We start from the raw sequence: 23,826 nt of genomic DNA, 5'->3' as shown, positions 1-23,826 counted from the left end.
ATATAACGATTCAAGCATTGATAATGAAGAAGTAGCAACGTGATTGCTTTATGGTAGCCTAGTGTAATTGATAAGATTGCTTCACGGTGGCCTAGCCTATACACTAATGAATGAATCGTTATAAAATTTTTGTGGCATACAGTATTAGTCATATTTGTAATACAGTATCAGAAACACTTTTTTTTTTTTAGTACCACTTACCTGTAATGGTAGGCTGATATACAGTTTCTCCAGTTAGGAGAAAGAGAGGCACACTGTGCAATAATGAAATTTTTTGAAAGCAAGGTGATAAAACAGTAAGAAAACTAACACATTGTTAGTTTTATGCTAAGTATCGCTCTAACCTTATGCCTGTGTAAGGCTAGGCTATCCACGTCAATACAAGTCCTGTGCACAGTGTTATACACAGTGGTTTCTTAGGTGGTGATGATGATGACACAAAAATGTCTCAGACAGCTTTGCTGTACAGTTACTATATTTCTACACAGACACACATACACAACGGATAAGTTTATTAACTGTGTGGCATAATGATTACTTACTATTAAGTGGAAGTGGATCATCATAAAGGTCTTCGGCCCCATTGTCTTCATGTTGAGTAGGCTGAGAAGGAAGAGGTGGGCTGGTCTTGCTGTCTCAGGGGTGGCAGAGGCTGAAGAGGTGGAAGAGATGGAAGGGCAGGCAGGAGAGGCAGGCACACTCAGTGTAACTTTACAGAAATACATTGTAATTTCTGCCTTTTGCTTTTTCATTTCTCTAAAAATGTTGCTATATGGCACCAGTCCCTCTTCCACTGTTTGCTTTAGTTTCAGAGCCTGTATCATAGAAGGTCCATGTTGTAAAAGATGTCAGAAGCAGTGTTGAATAATGGGAACCCTTATGTCAGATTGTATAATGTCAATTAGTTCTCTGGTGCTGCTTCTTCTACATCTTCTTCCTTGTTGTCTGGCACTGGGTTGGGGTTGGAAGCACTCACCTCCATCAAGTCTTCTGTTAATTCCTCTGGTATGGTGTCTGTTTTCTCTTGAATTTCTCCAAGATCCATATCTTGAAACCCTTCACCCCCAACCTTTTTTTTTTGCCATATCCACAGTCTCTTTCATAATGTCCTTGACTGGCTCTGTCGTAAATCCTGTGAAGTCACGCACAACATCTGGACACAGTTTTCTCCAGCAGGAATTTATCGTTTTGGACTTGATGGCTTTCATGGATTTTTCTGTAACATAGTCATCTTCAGTGGTGTCATCCTTCTAGATTTTCATGATGTTATTTCTGTTGGGGATCTCTTCCATGGTGTTGACAATCCTTTCCTTAGAGTACAGCATGTAATAAGCCTTAAAGGTCTTTATGGACCCCTTGGTCTAGAGGCTGAATAAGAGATGTTGTGTTTGGGGGCAAGTAGACCACTTTGATACATTTGGTGTCACACTGGTGGGGTTCTGGGTTGCCAGGGGCATTGTCTAATATCAAAAGAATTGTAAAAGGCAGTCCCTTACTGGCAGGGTACTTCCTGACCTCAGGGACAAAGCATCCATGAAACCAATACAGAAAAAGGGTGCTTGTTGTCTAGGCCCTCTTGTACAACCAGAAGACTGGCAGTGTTTATCTTTTCCCTTCAAGGCTCAGGGGTTAGCAGCTTTATAGATAAGGGCAGTTTTGTTGCACAGAACAGTAGAGTTAGCCTATCCCTTTCTGCCTTAAGTCCTGGTTCTTGTCTCTCTTCCTTACTAATAAATGTCCTTTGTGGCATTTTCTCCCCAGAATAGGGCATTTTGGTCTGTATTAAAAATCTGTTCAGGCAGATATCCTTTCTCCTTAATAATTTTCTTAATGGCTTCTGGGAACTTGTCTGCTGCTTCTTGGTCAGCAGAAGCTATTTCTCCTGTTATCTTGACATTTTTAAAGTCAGATCTCTTTCTAAAATTATTAAACAATCCTTTGCTGGCATTAAATTCTCTCTTTCACCATCCTGTCGTGTAAAGTTGTCATATAATGACTTCATTTTTTTCTCAAATCATTTTAGAGTCTATAGGTACGCCTTTCTTATAGCAATCCTGCACCGACATAAAAACTGCATTTTCAGTACGAGAAAGAAAGGTATTTTGCAAAAAGCATAAGGTTTTTGTACCTGCTGGCATGGCTGCATTGATGGCTTCACAAATTTCCTTTTCTTTTTTTACATTGGTCCTTATGCTAGACTCATTTGTCTTGAAGTGGTGGGCAACCATAGTTGCAGACCTCAATCTACGGTACATATCAAGTAATTCAACTTTTCCTTATAACGTCCTGACTTCTCTGCTTCTCGGGAGCACTTCCATCATCACTAGTGGTGCTTCATGTGGGTCCCAAGGTGTTATTCAAGGTTTACAGTATTGCACTAGATACAATGAAAACTATGTGAGAACCACAAGGGATCACTTTTTACTGTGATATGCAATTTACTAGAGAAATGAACTGCTCAGACAGATGATTAGCATCACACAGTGTTTTAAGCAGATACTGCAACACTTGAGCTTAGCGCAGTAGCAACAGGAGGTGGCTGTGGACTTATTACAGTAGTACAGTATGTAGTGCAATTAAGTTTATGCAGTTATGATTTAATGCTGCATCTTTACATTTGTTTATGTTTCTCTTGACCAGGAATAGCACCAGGAATACAGTCCGTAAGTGTTTGTGTGAATAAGTTTTGATAAATTTTAACTTTTCATGATAGATTTGTGTATATTTTATGATAAAATAGACTAGTATCTACATATATTTTATGCATTCATGACATATCTAACTTTTTCTTAATTTTCAAGCTATGCAGTTCAACTGTGAGTTTTTTTAATTGTTGCGAATCTTCAAAAAATTTTCCAGTATATTTATTGAAAAAAATTTGTGTGTAAGTAGACCTGTGCAATTCAAACCCATGTTGTTCAAGGGTCAACTGTAAACTGTAGATTGTCCATATCCATAAAATAACTTGCTGGGATTTTGATTGAGATTGTATTGAATCTATAGATCTTTGGGAAGAACTGACACCTTGACAATATTGAGTCTTCTTATCCATGAGCATGGAATATTTCCCCCTTTATTTAGTTCATCAATGTTGTAGTTTTCTTTTTTTTATAAATTTTATTTATTTATTTTTGGCTGCATTGGGTCTTCGTTGCTATCCGTGGGCTTTCTCTAGTTGCAGCGAGCAGGAGCTACTCTTCATTGCGGTGTGCGGGCTTCTTATTGAGGTGGCTTTTCTTGTTGCGGAGCATGGGCTCTAGGCGCGTGGGCTTTAGTAGTTGCAGCATGTGGGCTCAGCAGTTGTGGCTCACAGGCTGTAGAGTGCAGGCTCAGTAGTTGTGGTGTGCAGGCTCAGTAGTTGTGGTGTGCAGGCTCAGTAGTTGTGGTGCACAGGCTTAGTTGCTCTGCGTCCTGTGGGATCTTCCCGGACCAGGGCTCGAACCCATGTCCCCTGCATTGGCAGGCGATTCTTAACCACTGTGTCATCAGGGAAGTCCCCAGAGTGTTGTAGTTTTACTCACTTGTACATAGATCTTATGCATGTATTGTTAAATTTATACCTAAGTATTTCATTTTTGGATGATAATGTAAATAGTATTTTTTTAAAAATCTATCTATCTATTGTTGAAATATAGTTGAATTACAATATTTTCAGGTGTACAATATAATGATTCAGTATTTTTATAGATTATACTTCATTTAAAATTATAAAATATTGGCTATATTCTCTTGTACATTACCTCCTTGAAGTTCATTTTATACCTAGTAGTTTTTACCTCTTAACGCCCATCCCCTGTTTTGCCTTTCCCCCTCCCACTCTCACCCCTGGTAACCATTAGCATGTTCTCTGTGTCTGTGAATCTGTCCAGTCAAAAGACTAGGGTGAGGGGGAAGAGTAAGCTGGGATGAAGTGAGAGAGTGGCATGGACATATATACACTACCAAATGTAAAATAGGTAGCTAGTGGGAAGCAGCCACATAGCACAGGGAGATCAGCTTGGTGCTTTGTGTCCACCTAGAGGGGTGGGATAGGGAGGGTGGGATGGAGACACAAGAGAGAGGAGTTACGGGGATGTATGTATATGTATAGCTGATTCACTTTGTTATAAAGCAGAAACTAACACACCATTGTAAAGCAATTATACTCCAATAAAGATGTTTTTAAAAAAAAAGACTAGGGTGGCAGATTGGATTAAAAAAAGACCCATCTATATGTAGCCTACAAGAGACTCCTTTCAGAGCTAGACACACAGATTGAAAGTGAGAAGATGGAAAATGATATTCAATGCAAATGGAAACAAAAGGAAAGCTGTTGTAGCAATACTCATATCAGACAAAGTAGACTTTATTTTTTTTTAATTTATTTTATTTTATTTATTTATTTTATTTATTTTTTAAAGTTTTTCTTTAATTTCTTTTTGGCTGTGTCAAGTCTTAGTTGCGGCACACGGGATCTTCGTTGTGGCACAAGGGCTTCTCTCTAGTTGTGGCATGCAGGTTTTCTCCCTCTAGTTGTGGTGGGCTCCAGAGCACGTGGGCTCTGTAGTTTGCAGCATGCGGGCTCTCTAGTTGAGGTGCACAAGCTCAGTAGTTGTGGCATGCGGGCCCAGTTGCCCTGCGGCATAGGGATCTTAGCTCCCCAACCAGGGATCGAACCTGTGTCCCCTGCATTGGAAGGCGGATTCTTCACCACTGGACCACCGAGGAAGTCCCCAAAGTAAACTTTAAAACATAGTCTATAATAAGAAACAAAGAAGGGCATCATATAAAGATAAAGGGATCAATACAAGAAGAAGGTATAGCACCTGACATAGGAGCACCCAAATTTATAAAGCAAATGTTAACAGAAAGGGAGAAATTGACAATAATACAATAACAGTGGGGGACTTTACATCCCACTGAATGATGACTGCGTACACTATGCTAGATTGTCGGAATTTTTTGTTTCATCATTTTGAATATATCATGCTACTCCCTTCTGGCCTAAGTTTCTGCTGAAAATGATAGCTGCAATATTCTCTTGTATATAACTTGTTTTTTTCTTGCTGCTTTTAGAATTCTCTCTTTAACTTTTGACATTTTAGTTATGATCTGTCTTGGTGTGGGTCTCTGGATTTATCTTGTTTGAGACTCTGTGCTTCCTGTACCTGGATATCTGTTCCCTTCCTCAGGTTTGTGAAATTTTCAGCCATAATTTCATGAAATACATTTTCTACCTTTTTCTTTCTTCTCCTGGGACCCTATCATGTGAATGTTAGTATGCTTGATGTTGTCCTAGAGATTTCTTAAACTATTCTCATTTTTTAAAGTTTGTTTTTCTTTTTTGCTGTTCTGATTGGGTGATTTCTATTATTCTATCTTTCAGATACCTTATGTGTTCTTCTGTATCACCTAATCTGCTGTTAATTCCCTTTAGTGTATTTTTCATTTCAGTTATTGTATTCTTCAGCTCTGTCTGGTTCTTTTTTGTTTTCTAGTTCTTTGTTAAAGTTCTCATTGTGTCCATCTATTCTTTTCCCCAGTTCAGTTACCATTCTTATTACTATTGCTTTGAACTCTTTATCAGGTGAATTATTTATCTCTGTTTCATTAGGGGTTTTTTTTCTTCTGTTATTTGAAACATATTCCTCTCTCTTCTCATTTTGTTTATCTTTCTCTAACTCTGTGAAATTAGGTGAAACAGTTACCTAGCCAGGTCTTGAAGGTGTGTCCTTGTGAGGGACTTTTCCTCTGCAGGATCTGTGTGCCCTGTGGCTTTGGTGGGAGAGCTAGATCTGAAGTGAGCACGAGCTGCATCTTCCCCTCGGATGTGCTGGCAGCCACCACCTTGGTGGGAGGTAGGGCTAGAGTTGGAGGAGCTAGAGTCAGAGCTAGGTGCAAGTCAGGGCTTCCCCTGTTCTCAGTGACTGTCACTGCCCAGTTGGGGGTGGATTCAAGCCCAGTGGGCTGGGTCTGGAGCCCTGAGGGGATTGAGTTTCTGTGATGCTGCCTCAGCTGGGAGTGTCCAGGGCCCGAGGGCTTGGGGCTGTACTTCTGAGCTGTTTCAACTTTTTCCCCCAGTGTATGCGCCTTGGTTAGAGGCTGGGTTGGGGCTGGAGGGGTTGGAGCTGCACTACTGAACTGGTTCTGCTCCTTCCCAAGTATGTGCTTGGTCATGGCCAGACCCACCAGCAGTTACTGCCTGTGCCCTGGTCATAGGCAGGTCTGTAGCCCAAGCCAGCTCCATTCCCTCCAAGTATGTGCACTACTGTTGGCAATGGTAGCCTCTGCCTTACGGCGGGGAGCAGCATCAGAACAGGAGGGTCAGGAACAGGAGCCCAGTACAGACTCTGGGGCCATCTTGGCAAGCTGACCAGAACACCAGGCAGTTTTCAATCTGCTGCCTCTGTGCTAAGACTGGGAACAAGAACGTCAGTGCGAGCACTCTTGAAGAGTAGAGTCTTGGTTTCTTACAGCTGTTCAGGAAGTTCCACTGGTTTTCAAACCAGCTAAGGGGGTTTGTTTTCCTGGTGTAGGACCCCAGGGCTGGGGTGCTTAATATGTGGCTTGAACACCTCACTCCTCAGGGAGGATCCTTGAGCCTGTGATATTCCCCTCTCTTCTAGGTCACCTGCTAGGGGTGTGGATCCCAACTAGATCGTTTTTCCTCGCCTCTTACCAGACTCTGTGTGGTTCTTTCTTTATAGCCTTGGTTGTAGAAGAGCTGTTCTGCTAGTCTCCAGGTCATTTTAAGTGCGAGTTGCTTTATATGTAGTTGTAGGTTTGTTTTTTGTTTTGTTTTTGGTTTTGGTTTTTTGGTTTTTTTTTTTTTGGCCATGCCACATGTCTTGCGGGGATCTTAGTTCCCAACCAGGGATTGAATCCGCACCCTCAGTAGTGAAAGCATGGAGTCCTAACCATAGGACCACCAGGCAGTTCCCTGTAGTTGTAGTTTTGATGTGTTCATGGGTGGATGGGGGGGGCGGTGAGCTCAGTGTCTTGCTACTCTGCCATCTTGAGCCTTCCTCCCTGCCATGGTATTGTGTTTTTAATTTCAAATTTAAGTTGTTCATTGCTAGTTTATAGGAAAGTGATTGACTTTTGTACATTAACCTTGTATCCTGCAACCTTGCTATAATTGCTTATATGTTCCAGGAATTTTTTTGCTGATTCTTTCAGATTTTCTACATAGAAAATCATGTCATCTGCGAACAAAGTCAGTTTTATTTCTTCCTTGCAACCCTGTATACCTTTTCTTTTCTTTTCTTGTCATGTTGTATAAGATAGAATTTCCAGTGTGATGTTGAAAAGGAGTGGTGAGAGGGGACATCCCTGTCTTGTTCCTGATCTTAGTGGGAAAGCTCTAGTGTCTCACCAGTAAGTATAATATTAGCTGTAGTTTTTTTTGTAGATAGTCTTTATCAAGTTGAGGAAGTTTCCTTCTATTCCTAGTTTACTGAGACTTTTTATCATGAATGGGTATTGGATTTTGTCAAATGATTTTTCGTGTCTGTTGATATGATAGACTATATTAATTGATTTTTGAATGTTTAAGCAGTCTTGCATTCCTAGGATAAATCCTACTCATGGTGTATAACTCTTTTCATACATTGTTAGATTTGATTTGCTAATATTTTGTTCAGGACATTTGTATCTATGTACAGGAGAGATACTGGTCTGTTGTTTTCCTTTCTTGTAGTGCTTTTGTTTGGTTTTTAACTATATATTTTGTGAAATTGTAATGTGTCTTCTCTATGTGTACACTAAGTACTGACAAATTAAGAATACTTTTATTGTTTTTGTGTAAATATGTACTCCTATAAGCAGTTCAAACAGTATAGAGTAGTCTAAAGAGCAGTGTAGAAAATTATCTGTACTCCACCATCCAGAGGTCACAGTCATTATTTTGGTGAACATGAGTCCAAATATATCTGTGTTGTGTATGTTATACAATTTAACATTAATGAATACCTATCTTTTTCCTCACTCTTTTATGTGTTATAGATAATATCATTCTTTAAGACTGCTGAATGCTATTTTATTGCATGTGCATATTTTATGGTTCTTTTATAGAATATGAATTTTTCTTTCCAGGGTTATTAAGCACAGAGCTTCCATCTGTGAAAACAACTCCAACTACTAGTTACCCCTAGTACTTATTTTTCAAAAAAAATAGTGTTCTGCCTTATAGTTTTGTTTATATGTTATAGTGTCTACTTTGCTCCCTTCCTAAGTGTAAAAGATTCTTATTTTAACTCTTGGTACAATCTGTATATTTAGTAGTATATCTCAAATCCCTTTTCTCTAATTGAACACAGTAAGTTCTGGCACTTTCAAGTGAACTTATTAGATCTCTCCCTTTCCTTTTCCCTGTGTTTAGAGTCAAGGCTGAGTACTTGATTAAAGTGTTTTTTGAATGGAGGAAAAGGTAGGCAACAAAAAGGACAAGACAGGGTTTGCTAAAAAACATCACAGTTACACCCAGGGATTCCCTGTAGTGTGTCTCCAGGACTCATCGTGGAGCGAATCAACTAGCATTCACAGTGATTATGGAAAGGAGATTTTATGTTCTGCCTCTTGATGACATATTTAAAAAAAGTGGTGATGATGGTTTTTCTGAATATAGAGATGACTTAGAAATAATCACAATACTTAAGTGATGTTTCAGGTCTTTCTCGGCTGCTCATTTTCCTTCTTCACATAATTTATTTTAGTTTTTATACCTACCCTTTTATGGCAGTGAGCTATAGGAGGAGAAGTAAGTATCACAGTGATTGGTGAGGGGTTTGTGGTGGTGATGTAGTCACTGCCTCCTTGGTAGGTGGTGTGTACAGTGCTAAGTATGAGAGCATAGACTTCAGAGTCCTACGGTCCTGGGTTTGAACCTCAGCTCTGCCTCTTGCTAGCTGTCTGACTTTGGACAAGTTTCTTAATCTCTCTGAGCTTCAGTTTTCTACTTAGTAAAACTAGAATAATACCTGTCTCTCAGGATTATGAAGTTTAATGAGGTCTGTACTGTGCTGAATATAATAAATAGCTCAAAATAGTGGTTAAGAATATGGGCTCTTGAGTCAGGACTACCTGTGCTCATATTGTAACTCTGCCCTTACTAGTTGCATAACCTTCAGCACATTAGCTAACCTCTCTGTACCTGGGTTTCCTCAGTTGTTATATGGGATGATAACAGGGTGGTTGTGAAGATTAAGGGCATTAATGTGTATGCAGCACAGCAGTGTCTGACCCTGTAAATTCTAACACTCGTTATATTATTATTTTATTATGGCTAATAATGTCTTCTTTCATTCTGAAGGGGTTTTACACTTTATGTCCAGTAGGATAAAATTTCATCTACTCTCTTGTTCCCAGATTCTCACTGAATTTATTGCTCTTGAGCTTGAAGCACTATTAGTTTCCACGTGTCATATTGTTTAGTGATATGTTTTCTCATGAGATTGAGAAATTCCTTTTAAAATTAAAGAGTGACATACAGTGATTAAAGGACTGGATAAGGATATTTGATAAAAAATATGGTTTGTCTTAGCTGTTCATAATCTAAGACAGACTTAGAGTTTTGGTTGAAAATGCCTTGAAAATTGTTTGTGCTATAAAATTTGAAGTTATAAGAAAGTTGTTTATATAAGGTATAAGTGATTAATAATTTTTAAAGCAGTTTAAATGAGAATTTGAACACTTCAAAAGGCATTTGTTCCAGAGAACCTATGATAAAAATAAATATTTTCTCTGGAAAACCAGAGTCAGACTCTTCATTGATTTCGATAGTGATGGAGCCTGAAGGTGTCAGATAGTCCCAACACCTTCCCTCCCCCATTCCATTTTATTCTTGCCGAGAAGGGTCCAGAAGTGTGACGTGTATATGTTTTCATTTCAGTAATGGATTGTGTAAGCATGTGAGAAAATTATTTTGCTACCTAATTTTACCTTAAAAGTTAGCTAAACTAAGTCATAATTAAATTGTCTGTGTTGGGATGTGTTTTTGAATGGTGTTTTTGCACTTTCGGAAATAACGTGTGGCAGTAAAATAATCATTTTTCCTTTTCTTCCATAGGTGAGTTGCCAGATAAATTTTATTTCTCATATTTATTTTTGTTGAGATTCATACCCATTAACTTGTGAAGTTATATTTGTATTATTTAGTACTGCTGGTTATCCTGCCTGCTACCTCTCCACAATAAATTATCCTGGCTTCTGTGCTTTTATCAGTAGGTCACTGACTCATAGAATGTGATTTCATAAACTGGGAATTTGTGAAGAATTAAGTTACAGGAATTAAAACTCTTAGTAAGAATTTAAAATAGTTTGTTTTTCGTAAAGAAAAAAAATGGGGCGGGGTGGGGAGTTACTCCCCTCAAAACTCAGGAACCGGGCTTCCCTGGAGGCGCAGTGGTTAAGAATCCGCCTGCCAATGTAGGGGACATGGGTTTGAGCCCTGGTCCGGGAAGATCCCACATGCGGCGGAGCAATTAAGCCCGTGCGCCACAACTACTGAGCCTGCGCTCTAGAGCCCGCGTGCCACAACTGCTGAGCCCGTGTGCCACAACTGCTGAAGCACACGCGCCTAGAGCCTGTGCTCCGCAGCAAGAGAGGCCACTGCAGTGAGAGGCACGCGCACCGCCAGCGAAGCGTAGCCCCTGCTCACTGCAGCTGGAGAAAGCCCGCACACAGCAACGAAGACCCAATGCAGCCAAAAATAAATAAATAAAATTAAAACAAAACAAAACAGAAAAACAACTCAGGAACCTTGCCTTCAAATATTGACTTTAGGAGTTTTACTTGGGAAAACTATTTTTACTTTATAGTAAATCGCTTTGTGTTGTATTACGTATTTCTAACTTAAATCATGATGTAATTTTCGTAGAGTTGAATAAAAGAAGATTTTTTGTGTGTGTGTGCTGCGTGGCATGTGGGATCTTAGTTCCCCAACCAGAGTTCGAACCCATGCCCCCTGCAGTGCAAGTGGGGAATCTCCACCATAGGACCGCCAGGGAGGTCCCAAAGTAGATTTTAATAAATTCTTTGATTCAGAATTCTTTGTAATAATGTCCCATGTATTTACTACTGCTTATCAAGTGCCATTACACCTCTTCTTATTTATCTCTCATAGTAAACCCCTGGTTGTATTATTCACATTTTACAGGTTTGGAACCTGAATTGCAGGTTGATATGAATGAAAGAATTAGTGGAATGGGGACTCAAGTCCAGGTTACCTGATCTTAAATCTCATGCTATTTCCAGCACACGTGCTTTGTACCTCTCTGTTTTTTAAATATGGTAGGTGTTTCCAGAAAGTTTGGCTTAACGAAATAAGCTTGCCTATTTTTAACATTCTTAATTTTACCTTTGATTGTTCATTTGGAGATGGTGGAGAAAATAGCAAAAAACGTCTTAACAAAACTGAGTTTATATTCAGATTAATCCATTTTCATCTGTTTTTTAGCATTAAGGAATTTTCCTAAGTCATACATGATGTAGTATTGGAGGTAGAATACCCTCAAAGATCTAGTCTAACAACCCGTGTTCCAGAAGGGACTTGAGGCTGCGTGATCAAGCCAGCCAGATTTTGTTCTCTGTGGGCCCTAAAACTCTTTTAGATAGTCTTGTAAAGGTAGTGAAACGCAACACCTCTTTTGAATTTTCCACCTTCTTCAACTTTTAAATGTTTTCAAATTCAGCATGAACTAAATTTGTCTCAATGCTAAGTTGAAATTAACTACTTTATTAACTGGTAAGGTTTTTTTTAAAGGGAGCATTCTGAAGGAGTAGAACTCTCCGGGGTTAAGCCGCCCTTGTTATGTAACTAGACTGCAGACTAGTCATATGTTCTCATCAGCACCCAGATGAGCCTGAAGTCTCAGCAGGTGACAGGAAATAATCACTTAGGGATTCCCTTTGGCCTAACGTAGTTTTATATGTTGAAGAAAGTAGAATAAGAAAGAGAAGATCTCTCCACCACTTCTAGTATGCTATCCTGGGGGTGTGACCTTGCTGGAGCAATGGGTTAAATGTTATAGAATAATAGTGGCATGGACAGGAAGGAAAGAGTTCGAAGGTGGAGCCTGATTTCTTGGGTTTGTAGGGGAGGAAAAACTCTTCCTTGACTCTCTTGAGCTCCCTGGCTGGACCTGAAAATTAAACTAACAAAGACAAATTAGCAGAGAGAAGCATACAAATTTATTTAATTATGTTTTACATGGCACAGGAGCCTTTATAAGGAAGTGAAGATCCAAAGAAACGTTTAAGCCTGAGTGTTTTTATTCTAGGTTTGTTGAAGAGTAGAAAGTTGTGGGAAATCATGATAGGAGACATAAAGGATATGAGCTAAGGGTAGTAAACTGGGGGAAACAGCAAGCTTGTGCTTTTGGATTCCTCTCAGTATGCCCCCATCTTTGGAGATGAGGGTGCTCCTTTCCTCCAAATATAAGGAGGACACCTCTCACATGAGAATCTTACGACCTGCTTCAGGGTAGAAAGGGAAGCGAATCCTTCCTATACTTGCCATTTCTCAGATTCCTTCAGCTTAAAATAATTATTCTGTCAAAGGGGCATATTTTGGGGTGACATATCCTGATTCCCTTTACTTTCTGATTTTGCTTCCTGTTAGCTGAGGAGTGTACTCCAAGGGTAATTTGTGAGTGGTTATTGTATTCTTGCTTGGTCCTTCTCAGAATGATGTTTTTAACTCTTCCCAGTTTCCTTGGGAACATAAACTAGATGTACATTAAGGGGATAGACCTATCTTTCCTCTAACAGTAGAACATAGAGGTCCATGTTTCCATGATTAACATAGGTGTGGTACAGGCTTAAAGAAAAGTATTATTCACTATGCGAATTCTAAACACAAAATCACAAGTTAAAAGCTCGTAATTGAAAGGATGATCAGTTGCTTTACCGGTGTTCTTTGTACTGTAAAAAGTTCGCTTTGTAGTCCCTTTAGCTCATGAGCTCTCTTGTTGCTTTTAAAATGCAGTTAAAATGGAATTTGACTTATGAAAATTCAGGTTAAGAAAAGATTTTAATAAGTCCACCTACACATGAAGCAGAATCATGGTTTTTTTGTTCAAAGCCCCAATTGGTTGTCATTTGGAAATAGTAAAGACTTAGATATGTGCTCTTGGTATAAATGCCTGAATTTGGTGTGCCAGAAAATTTTATTATTCTTTGAAATTTAAAAATCTCTCCTCAACGGATAAGTATAATTTAGTTGGTAATATTATTCTTTATAGATTCAGGTTTTCTTTACATTGGGTTAAGGGATGGGCATTCTTCCTGAACAGACAAGACTGAAAGTTTCTAAGTCCAGAATTGTGGTTAGCAGTAGGATCTGGAAATTAAATATACTCAGGTCATGCAAATGTATGTAAACTAAGGAAGTATAGTCTATAGGCAGCGAACTTGGGGAAATGAGAGTCAGTTACATGAAAAGTTTCTTTTCCTTTCTTTAAATAGCTTTCAGGTTTAGAGGCATACTTAGGAAAATGTTTTAACCATGAAAACTGCTTTGTTCAAGACTTAGGTCTTGACTAAAGCATGTGGGTCTGCGTATTACTTTGCTTAAGAGATGGTTGGTAGTGATGGGGGAGGAGAGAAAGGATTCAAATGTATTTCAGCAGCTTTGCAGGATAGGGCAAAGCCAAGAAAATAGCCATGCTGTGTGTCTTAAAGGGCCCTAGTGTGGGTATTTCACCTTGAAAGGGGATTAGCATTGGGAGTCTGTGATCATGTCAAACATTTGAAATTGAAGGTGGCTGTTGAAAATAATTCTTAACATAACTGGATTCTAGCAGTCTTGTTGATGATGAAGTAAGTGGAGGGAACAAAATGATCTGTTTGCCATCGCTTGAGCCACAAAGCCAAGAAACTTAGTGTTTGGGAATGGAGACTTTAAAAGGCAACAATATTGGGAAATGTTTGATAATTCAAATCAAAGAGGCTTTTTGTGAAAAGTGCAAAAGGACTGTATACGTGGGAATATATACATATCATTGAATTTTTGCTTTTAATGTCCCTTGCCACAGTTACAATTGAACCTTTTGATTACTTCAGTAGCCACAGGTCATATAATGATTTTTGCCAAACTGTAAGCCTAGGCAACTTAAGTACATGTCTCATGTAAACAGTCTTATTCTGTGAGTTTGTCTTGTTGCTTGTATTTCTGTCCTTTGAAATCAAGTTTTAGAACCTTTGGGGGGAAGTTCATGGACAACCAGTAGCTCTTTCTAGTACATGGACATGGCTCACATTTCTGTGGGTAGATCACAAATGTTGCACTATATAAATTCATCTGGACTATCAGGTAAAAAAAAAAAATACAGTATGATTTGGCTGCAAAGAACATCTGTTACCTCTGCACACTTGTGCTGCTAACAAATGAACACTTCAACAAGGCAGCCTCTGAGAGATAGGCAGCTTTTGGTAAAAAACCAAGTGAACAGGAAATGTTTTTCTTGGAGGATTTTAATAGAGAATATTAAATGATTTGTGGTGGATTTTATTTTCCTGAAGCACCTTCTACAACCCGAAATTCAGTCATATATTGTGCTAAGGGATGGGTGCACTGACCTTGTCAAAAAAGTAAGCAAGGATTTCATTTGACTTTGTTTTGTTAGTTCACAATACTCATGTATATCTGGATCTCTAACCTTGGCTTTTTATTACCTCTGTAATCCTAGGCAGTCATTCACTGTGAAAACACTCGTGTTTCTCTTTTTTCTTTGTATTTGTTCATTTGAAAAGCCTTTCAAAAGGAATTGCAGCCTGCATGTGATTATAGCTATCAGTAGCACTTAAACTAACTGCTGAGATGAAACTTTTCTTTGGGGGCCCTGCTAATTTCAGATATCAATAGAAAAAGAAAAATTTTCCCCATTAAAACACCCGACTTTACTAATTGGTAGCTGCTCTTTGGGTTGAGCTAGATTCCTCAGGGACGGCATTTGATAGACTAATTTTTGACATTTTAATTTGACAAGAAACAATTCAGGGAAACAACTTAGGCATGTGCCTAAAGTCTTCTCTTGTTATGATTGTGATACTCAGTGCAGGGAATGCCTTTGAACGTCTGCAACACTTTGTAAACCCTGTGATCCATTTAATATGATAGCTCAAGCTCCTTGGCAGGTGTTTTCATAGGAGCTTCACCTAAAATACTCCTACATGGTTGAAAGAATTTTTTCTGTAGATGTTAGGATGTGGGGCTAATACAGTAAATACTAATCTTTGTGACAAAAACAGTATTCCATAAGGACAATAAATTCAGGTATAAAATGTGAAAATTTTTTGGCCTCTTTTCTTTAATTATGTTATAATCTACATCTTTCTAACTCAGAAGTATTATTTGCTTTAAAAATTTTCCCCATGGCATTTGAAAATGGTGGAAGAGACTAATTTCAGTACAAGTGATTTGGTGTGTATCTCTTTCTATATAATGGAAATTTTACATTTTTAAATAGAGAAGTTAAAGGTTGAAGAAAATATAGAGTGCATACACAATACATAAGCATGCATGCTAATTTATTTATGAAAAACTATCTTAGAAACCTGCGTTCCTCCAAGTATTTTGGAGAATATTTAAGGGCCAAATTGAAACCGAAGCATGTGTTTGAAAAATATCTGCTGACAGAAGCCTGGTTTCTATGCCTGAGAAATAGGTGAAAGAACAGAAAAGAGTGCTTTTTAGTTTCTTCTTTGTCTGTGTGTTTCTAATATGTGAGGTTTTGTTTTTTAACCAGTAGATAAGGTTGGAAATGGATACTCTCTAAACTTGCTCATGATGGTAGTGATTTATTCCAGGTGAGGAAAATGCATTCATTTCACTACCAGTGTATCCCCCTGAGATTGGGGTGGGTGGATGATTTGGAGAAGTAGACTGCTTAGGGTTGATTGGTTATGTTCTGTTACTTCTTTACAAGTCATTATTACTTTGTATCCTACATAATTTAGTGAAAAAAAAAGTTTTAATAGATTTGCCAGTCATATATGTGTATGTGTGCACTTGCTCACTCTCTCTTTCCTGAAAACATTTATCTGTTTCTCTTCCCTTCCCTTGCCTTCCCCGCCTCCCTTTCTCTCTCCTTTTTTCCTCCCTCCCATTTAAATAAGGGAAAAAGAAGGAAAACATCTTTCATAGCATTGTTAAGAATGCCTATGACTATAAATGATGTTTTGTTTCATGAAGACTTATGATTTAAATCACTTTTATATCCATTTTTAGTAAAATCACTTATGACATCTAGCAATTCACTGTTTATAATTTCTCATAAAGAAGAAACACCACTATTCAGTCTTCCTCTAGGAATAAAAAGTCAATGTTACATTAACACATGTACACTGGAGTTTGTATTCTAACATCTTTTTGTTTTTGTTTTTTTTTAACTTTCAGATGAAAATGATGTTGGAATATGACACCAGGTGTGTGATGTGAAGCATTAATATTACTTTAGAGATTGTAACTTTACTTGTAATTGTCCTAAGTTTGAGTTACTACACTAGAAATTAACAGGAAAAATTCACTGGAGCCCTTTGATATAAAATGTATTTTCAGAAAAACATCAAATCATTTAAAATTTACTTTGGAATGGAGACTTCATACTTAAAACAAACTTAGGGGAAATGAAATAATTTTAAAAGTTCTTTCAGCCATTGTGCACAGTTACTGTTGGATGTGATTGCCAGCACTGGGGAATCAGGAAGTCTGTAGTTTAAATTCTTCAGGATCAGATTATATCGCAGATTTTCTTTACACATGGTGTTAAGTACATATTAAGTGACTGCTATAACTTTCTTTTCCTTTCTTACCTTTGGGAATCTCAAGAACACAGCTTTAGCTTTCTTCTTATTTGTGTTATCTTTATATTTGTTTTTAATTTTCAAGAGTTTATACCTTCAAGCTACAGCATGACTAAGTATCCAAACAACCTTCTAACTTTCTTTAGTATATTGTGTTTTAAAAATTGTATAAATATCTACTGGCCAGGTTTTAAGAATTTGGGGCAGGAAACTTTATGAAGGGATAGGGGAGATGTCATTACTTTTAGGTAAGATTAGACCAGGAGATGATGTTTTTTCATTTGTTAGTTTTGGGATCTTTTCCCCCCCTGCTTCTGATTTCATCTTAGAATTGTTGAGATAATACATTTGCCCAAAATAAGGCCCAACAATTAAGATTTAAAATTGCCAAGGATACCAAAAGAGATATTAGAAGGTTTTAAATTTTAGAGAATGTTCAGTGACTTTTAATAAGTATAGGCTTAATTAAAGAGGTTGCGGTGAATGTCATTAACCAACTAACATTTAAGTGCCCTAGCTTGTACTCTTGCTTTTTTGTGGAATGAAAAAAAGTGATGACTTAGTATGACTCTTTACAATGACATTGAAAATTATGAGCTTTCTGTTTCTGGCTTGTCCTAGTTCTGCTTTTATTTCATTTGAAATGTATACTAAGTCTGATGCCAGCACAAAGCTTGTCCATTTCATGTGTCTGTTTATCATTTGCATGATTTTGAGCAATAAACATTCCTTGACAACAGCATCACACTTTGTTTTTACCAACACTCATCTTTACTCCAAACATGAACACAAATTGGTTTTTATCCATGTTAATGAAAAAAACAAATTCTTCTATTTCAGTGAGTAAAACAGAAAAGCATGAGATGCTGGGAAGTCTGGAATCAATTAAGTTAGCAAAGTGTGTAGGAAAAAGACAGCAGACATGGAAAATGATCATATCAAAATGACTTGTTTTATAGAAATAGAAACTTGCAGACTAAATGGTGAATAAAAAATTAATTTAGGAAATTTCTGTTTATTTAATACTTTAATTTTATTTAATACATTTGATTTTCAAACTGTAGAATATGTATGTGAGAATACTCTTAGTCCTTATCTGAATGTGGGTCTGTGTTAATTAGTATTTACTTTGATCCTTTCTGTGCCGTATATGTTAACTGGCCTTAGAATAAGATCTGAAAAATACAAAGATGAGAAATTACTTGGCCAACTGCACAGAGTTGAAGAACAGTATCTTCTAGGTGCTTAGAAGGCAAGACAAGACAATACAGACTCCAGTGAATTGTTTTAGTTTGAAAATATGCACAATTGTGTGGCAAATTAATACATTTCAGTGGTGTAGCCACAGGGAGTAAAATGTTAAGGAAGAATCCGATTTCTTTGTGCAATAATTGGAAGATCATGCTTGTTCTGGATGCTTCCAAATGTCCTCATTTTGACACTATTTTATTTTAAAATACTGTTAACTTCAGGGAAGTCCTGGCTCTTGTTTGTGCTTTGTCTTTTGAGGTATGAGAGGAAATCAGGTGTTTTGAGGTATCAATCCTTGGCCCAGGGATCCCTTTGTATATTCCAATAGAGTATAAAAACCTAAATGATATTGAATGTTCTTTTCCATGGATGGTTATATCATTAACTATGTACTGTTCATCTGAATGAATCCTAATTTGTTTAGTTTCTGATGTATCTAACCAGATGACTTGACAGTGAATGCTCCTCCCTAAAACATAACTTGTTCTTATGCTTCTTTGGCATCTCCTGCTTTGAGTTTTCCTCAGAAACCATTACTTTTTCATAGACTCAGATCTGAGGAGAAATAAAGTAGACCATCATGCCAATTACGTTAACCTCTGGGAACAAAAATGCTTATTGATTGACCTTCACAAACAACTTTCAAAAAGCTCCAAAGCTGGGCTTCCCTGGTGGCACAGTGGTTGAGAGTCTGCCTGCCGATGCAGGGGACACGGGTTCGTGCCCCGGTCTGGGAAGATCCCACGTGCCGCGGAGCAGCTGGGCCCGTGAGCCATGGCCGCTGAGCCTGCACGTCCGGAGCCTGTGCTCCGCAACGGGAGAGGCCCAAACAGTGAGAGGCCCGTGTACCGCAAAAATAAGTAAATAAATAAATTAAATTAAATAAAAAGCTCCAAAGCTTTCTAATTATTGGGAAAACCTGTGAAAAGATGATTGGGAGGCGAGAAGTGGGCAGTGTGTAGGCATCTAAGTAGAAAGAAGCCTGGCCTAACAGTACAGAGACCAGTTTTTCCTTTTTGAGTCTTAGTTTCAGATGATCTTGATTTAATTTTATTTACCTCTTTGGTTCTTTCTAACCCCACAGGTAAAATGAACAGGGTACTTATGATCCTGACTTCCTTATAGGAGTTAAAGCACTTTTAGAAAACTATAGATATTATGGAAGTGCAGAAGATTCGTATTATTTACTTCAGATTAACTGAAAATGACCTTGAGGAAATAATACTCACTTGTAGACTAAGCAAACAATTCTATGGCAATTTTTCATCTCTGCATTGAGCCAGTTTGACCAAATTATCAGACAGGATATGGACAGGTGCCACTGCACTCAGCTATTTTCCCTTTTGTGAGAGCTCTGAGTTGAATGTTTCTCTGGGCAGCTTTGCGAATGTTTCTCACTGCAGCTTTTTCTGAGAGTGGCATCTGGCAGTAGATTGATTTAACCAAGTCTGGGGTTTGCTCTTTTCAGAATGTGCTCTCTAGGCAGCTTCTATGTGGCTCTGACATGACCACATACTGCTGCTGCTTTTCCTGCCTTCCAGCACCACATGTGAGGCTAAGGCATTCTGACACCTGCCATTTGGAACCTTTACTTGCTGAAAAATGTCAAGATTTTCAGACAAGATGAAGACAGATATAACTGATCATTCTTCCCTTTCTCAGGAATAGGCTGACGGCATTTGTTCATAAATGGATGAATTGCTGAAGTGGTATAGTTCTGTTAGTTTGGAGAGAGGCACACTGATTTTGTACAGAAGAGTCAAAGGTGTTTGTTTATGTGTTCTTATTCACCTTTGTACCTATTTGGCATGATACTAATTTGCTGTTAGTATAAGCAAAGGTTTTAGTGATTAGTTTTTTGGATTTTATGGGATAAATGGTAAGAGCTGGGGTCAGGGGGTGCAGTTCTCCTTGTACCTTATTGTTATCAAGAACCTCACTAGGAAATTGCAGATTTTGGAGGATGGGCTTCTGTTATGATCATATTGTCATACAGATACACACACTGATGACTGTCAAATTTTAAATGACCAGGAGTAAGACCTCCTGCTTGAGGTCCTTGCTGTTGCTTCCTTTTTTTTTTCATTGAGCCTTAGTGTTCTAAGACCAGAGGACTGATTGCTAAATAAGGACAGGAAAAGTAGTGTAACCTGCTGAGTTTGTTCCTCCTAGTAATTGGTATCTAACTGGTTGAAGAAGGGACTTGAACACTGTTATAAAATGAAGGCTTAAAAACGTATCAACATTATTTTGCTTATTCCTACCTTTCAATCTTATGGATAAATTATAATTGGCTGTATGCTCTTGAGTAAACTCTTTCCTTTATTTCTTACATCTTTATCTTGGATCTCAGGACCAGTAACATCACAGAGATGATGATAGCTTAATTTTGTGTAATTTGGGAAAGATGTTCCAATAACTTTAGTTATTTTGAATTGCAAAAAATGTAAAAAGGTTGGATGAGATGCCCTGTAAGTTTTATTAGGAGCCAGACCATGTTGAGGGACTGTGGATCACTTGGGAAACTGTATTCTCTGACATCTCTTTGGACAACTTCTTAAGTGGCTTTGAGCGGCTCAGTGAAAAAAGGAGAATGAGTTTTGGCCAACAGGCTTCTTCCTTGTATTGTAATTTATAAAGACTAGTAGAATAATAAAATCCATCTCCAGCAACTGAAAGGCAATGAGGACTAACGGCTTTTATGAGCAGGGTCCATGAATTAGAACATAAATATTTGAAAACATTTCATAGCAGAAGCATGGGAATTCTTCAGTATACAAAACTTCTTGCTTTGGGTCCTAGGTTGACTTGAATTATATAAAGAAGGATCGTTGTTGCAAATTTAAATGGGTTTTCTTAATCTTTTAACTGGATCCTTCTTATCATTATAGTTTTTCCATAAAATCATGAAATCTGTATCTTAGGTCATGGTTATAGAAATAGTGTGTTCATATAAGCTTCTTTTTCTTATGATTTGTTTTGTTATGATTTGTGGACATGGATAATCATCAAGAGGTAAACTTGTAGTAATTTGGGTTTCACCCTGGAAATGAATCATCTTTATATTGCTTATACCTGAATCAAACATATCCTATGTTTTCCTGAAGTATGTTTTATACATTTGCAAGTTATGGTCCTAGACAAGATTTGAATTTTAGCTGCCATCTTTGGCTCCTCTTCACTTAAGGTACAGTGAATTTTCAACAAAGAAAGGGCTGTACTGGTATATGAATTGTTCTAAAATGCCCTGACGTGAAGACTAATAAAAATATCAAAATAAATCAAATGTATCTTTCAGGTAATATGCTCTTTTTCTATAATATCTTCTATGGTGCACCATTTATCTTTATTCCCATTAGTTTGTAAAGTGGACATATTTCTTATATTCTTAAGAACGGTGTCAAAAGCCAGGGACTGACCAATGCTTCTGAAAATGCTGACACGCGTCCATGTTCTTTAATGCCAGCATGTCATCCAGTGTTCCCAGGTAGGCCCACCTGCAGCTGAATTTATTCATTCCATAATGTATTAAAGCCAGTAAGTTGCAAGTTCTCTTTTCCCTCTCTCATAAAAAGAATAAATATGTTTAGGATGGTAGTTCTGATAGGCTTTGCTAAAACAAAACAAAACAAAACAGAAAAGCAGATACTATGCATGACATTTACGTATTGCTTATTGCAGATGGAAACCACTAAGCTTTCACATTTTTCAAGGGTTTACTATTTCTTTTGAATTTTTGAGGCATTGTTTTTGTTTTTGAGAAAAGCCAGCATAAAGCACTTGTATTGCAATAATAAAACTTGAAACTCATATGTAGTGTGGAGGTAGGGGAGTAGGCAGCAGTTTCTCTCACCACATCACTACACAGGACAGCGGAGGGGTGAGAGGAAGAAGCCAGGAAACTCTGAGATCAGCAGGGGGAGCTGAGCATCAAAAAACAGGAGATGCTGAAGCTGTGATGACCGGCATCATTTTCTTAAGACAACACTCAGGGATTTGTCATGATGGCTGGGCTTTCATGGGTGTGAAGTGTCTACAAACAGCCCCTTCAATTTAACTTTTGATTAAAGTTCTTAAAATTTAGGAAGTGGAGCTTGGATAGCTATGAGATTACAAAAGTCCCGAATATCCATTAGAAAAACCACAGGATGGAAAGAAAAAAAAAAGCCAGGCCATGAAGAAGGCTTCAGAGGTCCCTGCTAGCCCAGGGACAGACCCTGTAGTGTCCAACATCTCAGTGAAAATGATCTGCTTTCAAAAGGCAGAGGGTTAAGGGGAGGGGAGGGTGGGGCAATGGAGGCCGCTTTAGTTTGGGGTCGGGCTTTTCATTCAACCCGAGGATGTCTCTCAACTTGGAGAATAATTCGGTCCTCAAGAGCGCCTCAAATCAGCTATGGCTCTGCAGCGCAGCAGCAAGAATATTTAATAGATATATATAATAGATAAAACTTTCATCCAAAATAAAATAAAAAAGATTCTTGCACCCCACACACCAGTTCCTATTCTGAAGTCAACCCATTACTTGTGCTGTTAACACTTGACTAGTACTTAACTGGAAACCTAGATCCAAAGGACTGAAACTCAGTCTTCACCCCAAAATGAAAACAAACTAAAATGAGTAACTCGAGGTTTATGTAATGTAGTTCAGCTCAACATACATACCAGGAGAAAGGGGAAGAGCAAAGCTGATGACGGAACACATTCAGCGAAGGAAGATGCTTATACAAAGAGTGTAGTGGAATTTCAGGAAAAGCTCCATGTGGACTCGCTGTGCACATCTGGAGGCGCCAGATCCTTCCATGGCATATCCAAGAACAGGGAGCTCAGGGAGGAGGCCGTTCCTGTCATTCCAGTTTTAGAAGCTCCACATCAAAGATGAGAGTGGCATTTGGTGGGATGATGCCTGGGTGCCCAGCGGCACTGTAGGCATAGTCTGGGGAGACAGTTAGTTTGGCTTTCTGACTCACGCTCATCTGGGCAACCCTTTCTTCCCAGCCTCAGACCACCTCCTTCTTGCCCAGCACAAACTTAAAGGGCTTGTTTCTGTCCCTAGAGGAATCGAATTTCTTTCCATCTTCAAGCATCCTGGTGTAGTGCACCACGCAGGTCTGGCCGTGCTTGGGGAAGGTGTGCCCGTCTCCGGGGGAGATGGTCTCCTCCCTGCACTGCCATGGCGGAGGAGGCGGCGGACGCTGGGCAGCGGGCGGGCGGGCGGCGCGACGTGTGGAGTGGGCGGAGAGTGGGCCTGGCGGCAGCGCCGCCCCTCTATCTTATCCCATTGCCCAGCTGCACTGCACGCACGCACCACCGCATGCCCCACCTGAGGCTTTAGAACACTGGCTCTCAAAGTGTCGTCCTAGACTTCATCAGTATTTAAAACTTTTATGTTTCAAAAGACCATTAGGAAAATGACAAACCAAAAATTTGGAGAAAATATTTGCAAATCATGTATCTGATGCAGGACTTGTATTTAGCATACATAAAAACACTTATAAGTCAATAATAAGGAGACAAGCCCAATAAAAATGGGCAAAGATTTGAAAAGATATTCTACTAAAGAAGATTAGGAAAGGCCAACAAAGACATTGAGTAAGTGTTCACATCATCAATGATTTAAAAATGTAAAATAAGCCAGAAGTAGATACCACTTCATAACCACTAGAATAGTTGTCAAAAAGGCAACAGCAAGTATTGTCAAGGAAGTGAACAAACTGGAGCCCGTATTCATTGTACTTAGGCAGTTTCTTAAAAAATTAGACATGAATTTACAACCCAGCATTTCCACTCCTGGGA

General features: G+C 38.5%; 1 protein-coding gene and 1 pseudogene across 1 annotated transcript in view; one reads left to right on the top strand and one right to left on the bottom strand.

Annotated features, from left to right (window-relative positions):
• SRBD1 (S1 RNA binding domain 1) overlaps nt 1–23,826 on the top strand; it is a 230,725-nt gene that overhangs the window by 91,022 nt on the left and 115,877 nt on the right.
• Nucleotides 22,878–23,183, bottom strand: LOC116764690 (annotated as a pseudogene).

Source organism: Phocoena sinus, chromosome 13 (genome assembly GCF_008692025.1).
Source record: "Phocoena sinus isolate mPhoSin1 chromosome 13, mPhoSin1.pri, whole genome shotgun sequence".
Classification (NCBI taxonomy): domain Eukaryota; kingdom Metazoa; phylum Chordata; class Mammalia; order Artiodactyla; family Phocoenidae; genus Phocoena; species Phocoena sinus.
The sequence above is the reverse complement of the archived record's forward strand: the minus strand, read 5'-3'. Positions and strand labels throughout refer to the sequence as shown.